The sequence below is a fragment of the Bos taurus genome, chromosome 3 (assembly GCF_002263795.3).
Source record: "Bos taurus isolate L1 Dominette 01449 registration number 42190680 breed Hereford chromosome 3, ARS-UCD2.0, whole genome shotgun sequence".
In the NCBI taxonomy this organism is placed as follows: domain Eukaryota; kingdom Metazoa; phylum Chordata; class Mammalia; order Artiodactyla; family Bovidae; genus Bos; species Bos taurus.
The window spans coordinates 44,651,282-44,658,398 of record NC_037330.1 but is presented as its reverse complement, the minus strand read 5'-3'; the positions used below and the strand labels follow the sequence as shown (position 1 = coordinate 44,658,398).

The following is a 7,117-nucleotide window of genomic DNA, read 5'->3' as shown; positions in this document are numbered from 1 at the left end:
TAGGTTACACTTTATGCTCTAATAGAACTAATTGTCCAGGCCATCACCTCTGCACCTGTCCTCATCTGTCAAGATTAAACTCAACTTCCATTCAAGCATCCTTTTCTCATGTCTTTTTAAAAAATTATTCTTTCCTGCCAGAGACTTGACAAATTGTTCCTCTTCTGGGCCTATTAGTAGCCAGGTAATCATTGTGTTTGTATTTCATTGTATTGAAAACATCAGGTTACAGACCCAGTTTACAAGAACAAAATTGCATCATAGTCACCTTTATAACATCAACATCTGACTGGTTAGAAATAACAGTCAGTCTATGAGTGTTCATTGTACTCATATCAACTGTACTGAACTGAGTCTCGTGGATGAGTGACATCTCCAAATATAATAGAGCATATCTGTCAAAGTGGCAAATATAAACAAGATATTGCAAAACCAGAATGTAAAGAAGGAAAAGGTAACTAATTCTGTGTGCACATTGTTTAGCTGTTATCTCTTGGCTACAGATTCACTCTTTCATACTTTCTCTCTAACTCAGCCTGGGACTGTATTTCATCTGAAGAAGAAGACAAGAAGAGAGGCAGGAGGAGGAGACAAGGGACTTCCTCCTTTGTATGTTTCTTGCTGAGCTTGGCAGTGTTTCTTAGCAATGGAGTGTTGCCACAGCAGCAGGCATTGGTTTCAGCTTCTAGCTACTTTCAAGACTCCCACACCATATTCATCTTGGTCCTTTATAAGAGCCATCAGCAGCCAGGTGGGTTCCATCCATAGGACTCAAGCTCAGTTCCATAGATCGATACATCTATGCTTTTAGGTTCTGAATACTCCTACTTTGTCTCTGTTTTCCCAGGTTTTGTGTAGTAGCTTCTTTCTGAAGATACTATTTCTTGGTAACCCATATCCTGTGGTTTTCATGTGTTGGCCTTATACTACCTAGGTAACTATTTCTTTCTATTACATTCCATTTATGACATCGCTTGGTTGGGGTTTTGGTTTGTTTTACCCTACTGGACCCTGAGACTAATATATTTTGTTAGATGCTTTCTTCTTACAGAAAATATGGTACTAGAGCTGATTTATAAAGAATATATCAGAAAGCTAGAGAAAACTTTAGAGACCTCAAAAAACAAAAAATGAGCTAAATCAGTCCCCTTCAATCAAGTTACTAATGCTTAGGGTGATCTAAGTCCAGCTGGAGCTTTGTAAAAATTCATTTGAATGGGGAATTCCTCAGCTTAAAAAAAAAAAAAAAGTTTGAGAAATATTGCCCTAATCCAAAGATGTAAACCTGACTGGGAACAATTATATTCAATCCTATTTATATATATATATGAACCTATGTGGTTCATGTGTATGATCCACTTTGATCTTTTCAGTAAACTGTGTAGCTATTTTAGATAAGTTTTCTAAAGTCACATCGTTTGTAAGAGACAGATTCCAATGTATTATAAAATCCAGTATATCGTTCACTCTACCACATGGGCTTTAATTGCAGACAAAAGCTGTTTGGAGGCAGAGAGTTCTGTAGTCCTGTCATGTTCCCATGGGGTCCTCTAAACATAGGCATGGCATACTTTACATAGTAATAACTAGTATTCATTTGGTACTTACTGTTTGCAAGGCATTTTCCTAAGTGTTTCTCATAGGTTATTTCGTTCAATTCTTCCAACTATTATTATTTCCACTTTAGAGATGAGAAAACTAGAGCTTGAAGATGTTAAGTAATTAGCACATAGTTGGGAAGGGACAAAGTCAGAATTTTATAGCAGGCATGCTGAATCCAGAACCCACATACTTAATCACAACACTCTAATATCCCCTGCTGCTGCTGCTTAGTCACTCCAGTTGTGTCCGACTCTGTACGACCCTATGGACTGTAGCCTATCAGGCTGCCCTATCCATGGGAAGAGTTGCTGGACTGAGTTGCCATGCCCTCTTCTGGAGGATCTTCCCGACCCAGGGATCGAACCCAGGTCTCCTGCTTTGCAGGCAGATTCTTTACTGCTGAGCCACCAGTTCAGTTCAGTTCAATTGCTCAGTCCTGTCCGACTCCCTGCAACCCCATGAATCGCAGCACACCAGGCCTCCCTATCCATCACCAACTCCCAGAATTCACTCAGACTCATGTCCATCGAGTCAGTGATTCCATCCAGCCATCTCATCCTCTGTCGTCCCCTTCTCTTCCTGCCCCCAATCCCTCCCAGCATCAGTCTTTTCCAATGAGTCAACTCTTCACATGAGGTGGCCAAAGTACTGGAGTTTCAGTTTCAGCATGTTTCCCTTCAAAGACATCCCAGGGCTGATCTCCTTCAGAATGGATTGGTTGGATCTTCTTGCAGTCCAAGGGACTCTCAAGAGTCTTCTCCAACACCACAGTTCAAAAGCATCAATTCTTCGGCGCTCAGCCTTCTTCACAGTCCAACTCTCACATCCATACATGACCACTGGAAAAACCGTAGCCTTGACTAGACGGACCTTTGTTGGCAAAGTAATGTCTCTGCTTTTCAATATGCTATCTAGGTTGGTCATAACTTTTCTTCCAAGGAGTAAGCGTCTTTTAATTTCATGGCTGCAATCACCATCTGCAGTGATTTCCCTGCTGAGCCACCAGGGAAGCCTCTAATATCCCCTATAAGGAAGTATTGTTAAGCATTATTGTGGCGAAGGGTATTTTCATCTTAAGGGTCCAAATGAATAAAAACGTTTATATGTTATGGGTTAAAAAGAATTGATACAGTCATTTCCATGTCACTAAATTTGAAACAAATTGGTTATAATAGAACATTTTTAAAGTTGGAAGAAACAATTGAATTCTTACACTAAACTGAAATTGCTTCATTTTTCTAAAGTTTTACTGAAACTTACTAACACTGGAAAATTGGGATTACCTATATATTAATTACTTAAGTGAATGCATAAGCGTTCATAATTATTCTGAATGATTATTTTTCTTTTGTGAATTTAAAATGTGATACCATGTGAAAAAGTTAATTCTGTTGAAAAGATTGCTATTATTTTTCAAAAGATTTTGACTTTATTATATACTCATATACTAGAATTTGTACCACCTTCATATTCTACTTTTCTTTTTCCATTTATAGATATTAATAAAAGGCAAATGCCACTTCACTTTCTCTCACATGATCTGTCCATAATATTTCAATTCCTAAAGCACTAACATCAATTACTTTTTAAAAGCTACTCAATTGTCAACTGAACTGACAAATAATATCAAAATAAAATATGAGTCACTGCTTTTGTAGTCTAAATTGATTTTTTAAACACTAATAAAGAAAACCTTTATAGAAAATTTCTTTTTGAAATACAAATGAATGCCCAGTAATTGCATCAAATAACAATGTAAGTCATGAAAATGTTTTTGATAAAAGTTTTTTTAATAGTCACAAATGGAAATTGTCATATTTGGAGTATGTTGATGTGAAAAACTTTAAAAATCAGTCTTACAGAGCATGAGAATAAAAGGCATTCATTTTATCTGTCTGGTATGTTGACTTTTATTTATTTTTAAAATAATTTTATTTATTTATATTTGGCTGTGCTGGGTCTTTGTTGCTAGACAGGGCTTTTTTCTAGTTGTGATGAGTAGGAGCTACTCTGCAGTTGTGGTGCTGGGGCTTCTCATTGCGGTGGCTTCTCTTGTGAAGGGGCATGGGTTCTAGGGTGCCCTGGCTTCAGTAGTTGCGGTTCCCAGCCACTAGAGCACACGCTTAGTTGCTCTGTGGCATATGGGGTCTTCCCAGACCAGGGATCAAACCCATGTCTCCTGCCATAGTAGGCAGAGTCTTTACCATTGAGCCACCAGGGAAGCCCAGTATGTTGACCTTTAGATCAAACAAACCATATTCAGTGCTATCAGCTACCTTTTCTTCTAAGCTCAGTGGCAGTGAAGCTACTCAGCCGAATAGAATTAGCCCCATAAACCAGCAGGTTTTGGAAACTGTCATCACTGTTCCTGAGCAAGAGTCTAAAGCTCAAGCAGCTAAATCTGGCAGTTTCTTCCCAAGCTCCTACAGAACAGCTGGGGTTTTTGGCCCAGGGTTCTTAGATGTTTCATTTTGCCATCTTTATCAGGAATATAGGGTTTCCCTGGTGGCTCAGGCAGTAAAAAATCTACCTGCAATGTAGGATACCCGAGTTCAATCACTGGGTTGGAAAGATCCCCTGGAGAAGGGAATGACAACCCACTCCAGTATTCTTGCCTGGAGAATCCCATGGACAGAGGAGCTTACTGAGTTTAAAATCCATGGGGTTACACAGAGTCGGACACAACTGAGTGACTAGCAACTTTCCCCTTTTCATCAGGATTATAGGAGAAGCTCTTCCTCAGCCTCCAGTTCTCTGAATTCACGTTCCGCATGCTAAACCTTGCTTCTTTTCTTAGTCGTCTGTGGGGACAGAATTTCTAGAATGACATCCTCAGTTCTGTATCTTGCACACTTACAATCTGTATTCAGCAACTGACACATGTAACCATGTCGTCTTATATAGCTTTTTTCATTGGTAGCTATTTAGTCAACTTTTTAGGTCATAGTGTCTATGCTAGTTGTGTATATTTTTGCCTTTTCGGTTTTCTTTGGCATTCTCTTGTAAACATTGATCATTAATGTTTTGCCAAGAGCTATCTGTTTTCTGCATTTTTTCAAATGTGCAGTCATAAAGTTCATGCAATATTCTTTTATAATTATCTTAACCTCCTGAGTTAAGATATAACCTCCTGGCTATTCCTGTCATTCTTAGTCTTGTGTGTTTGGTTTTCTCTCTTTTTTACCATTCCAGTGAGGAGAGTATCTGTTTTCCTTAGTCTTTCACAAAGACTTTGTATTTACTTTGACTCTGTCCTACTGTTTTGCTTTTAACTATTTTAGATTTTATTATATACTTTCTTAATATTATTTTTTATTGTGTACTCAACTTTTAAATTCAATTGGAGAATAATTGCTTTACAATGTCGTGTTCGTTTCTGCCAAAGAACATGAATCAACTGTAATATACGTGTATTCCCTCCTTGAGCTTCCTCCCACCCTACCCCATATCATCCAACTATCTTTACGTGTGTATTCAATTATTTTGTTCTGTTCTCTACTTTTCCTCTCTTCTTTACTTATAAAGGTAAACAAAGCCAAACATTTCCTCATGAATACAGACTTCCCTGGGCCTGCAGATTTTGGTGTAATGTCTTCTTTCATTGCTGTCTTAGTCAGTTTGAGATGATATAACAAATATATCATAGACTGTTGCTTAGTTGCTAGGTTGTGTCCAAGTCTTTTGTGACCTCAGGGACTGCAGCATGCCAGAATCCTCTGTCCATGGGATTTCCCAGGCAAGAATACTGGTGTGGGTTGCCATTTCCTTCTCCAGGGGATCTTCCTGACCCAGGAATTGAACCCACATCTCTGCATTGCAGGTGGATTCTTTACCAACGAGCCACCAGGGAAGCCCATACCATAGACTGGGTGGCTTAAACAACAAACATTTATCCTCATAGTTCTGATGCTGGGAGGCTCTTTATTGCTCTTCTTACAAGATAAAAATCCCGTTTATGAATATTTCCCTTCAATGACCTAATCACCTCCCAATGGCCCATCTACTATTACCATCAAATTGGGGTTTAGAATTTCAACACACAAATTTTGGGAGTACACAAACATTCAATCCACAGCAATTGCTTTCTAGATAGTTTGCTGTTTTCTTTTAAATCCCATTTATCAAAATATTGTACAGTGTTCTAATTTGTAAGCAATTACGGTTTTTGTATACTTCTTTTATATCTAGTTTTATTCATTCAATCAGAAATGCTTACTGTGTAGCTACTATATGACCAGAAAGAATTGTGATGCCTGAAATTCATCAGTGAACAGATTCACTATGCAATCCCACTACTGTTTATCCTATAATCATTTGAAATCTCTCAGGCTTTGTTTCTAGGTCTATTCCAAAATTTGAAGAACAATATATGATATGTACATACTAGGGCCATAGAAATGTGATTTACCTCAAAGCAAGCCTGTATGCTGAAACCATCAAAATTCCAATATAAGAAGACACTCCAGACCAAAAGGATTTTCTTTCCTTATACATTATTCATTTTCAAATACTTTACTATATTTTACTTTTCTGGGAATCTGTACCATAAGTACCTTATACAGTTTTACATTTTCTCTTGTGTTTCTTCTCATTGGGAGAAAAAATATATGCCTTACTGCTCATAACATCTGTACCGAAAGTTTTACTCATACTCTATGTTTCTTGCCATCTACTTCACTGTTCTTCCTTTAGTTTTAGTGAAGTCGCTCAGTCGTGTCCGACTCTTTGCGACCCCATGGACTGTAGCCTACCTGGCTCCTCCCTCCATGGGATTCTCCAAGCAAGAGTACTGGAGTGGGTTGCCATTTCCTTCTCCAGGGGAGCTTCCGGACCCAGGGATCGAACGCGGGGCTCCCGCATTCCAGGCAGACGCTTTAACCTCTGAGCCACCAGGGAAGCCCAGATGACCTGACTTACCCAGATCACTGTTCTTCCAGATCACCTTAAAAAAAAATTTTTTTTAATCCAGTGATTTTCTAATCTAATTATGGCAGGTACTTTATAAAAGTGCCATCTCTGGGATCCTTTTTACTGGATTCTTGGGTTAGTTTCATCATTTGTTTCAGTGAGTATTTTCCTTTTCTTGTTTTTCTACCTCCTTTTGTTCAGACTAATCCCCAAATAGTTAATTGATTCTTTCATTTCAGGGAAGACATAATTTGTCTACTTATTTTATTAATAGTTTGGTTATAGAATTCAAGGTTAAAAATAATTTTAATTAAAAATTTGGGAGATCTGCTTTTTTGCCTTCTAGAATTTAATTTTGCTGATGAGATATTAGATGCCAGTCTAAATCACATTCTTGTATAGCTGGAACTTTTTCTTCCTCTCTGCTACCTTTTAACACTATTTCTTCATCCTTGGTGCTCTGAAATTTCATGATAGTATGTCTGTCTCTGGATTTCTTTTATTATGTTCACTATGAACATCTTAATATGAAGATCCATGATTCTTTTCTACCCTGGAAACTTTGTTTCCATTTTCCCTGAAAATTTATTCCTCTCTATTTTTCCTC

At 38.0% G+C, this 7,117-nt stretch overlaps 1 long non-coding RNA gene across 1 annotated transcript; it reads left to right on the top strand.

Annotated features, from left to right (window-relative positions):
* Positions 1–280: 280 nt before the first annotated feature.
* Positions 281–3,693, top strand: LOC132344870 (uncharacterized). The gene is made up of 3 exons (XR_009493908.1): positions 281–454; positions 536–751; positions 848–3,693. It is a non-coding gene; the product is annotated as an uncharacterized lncRNA (long non-coding RNA).
* The last annotated feature ends 3,424 nt before the right edge of the window (positions 3,694–7,117 follow it).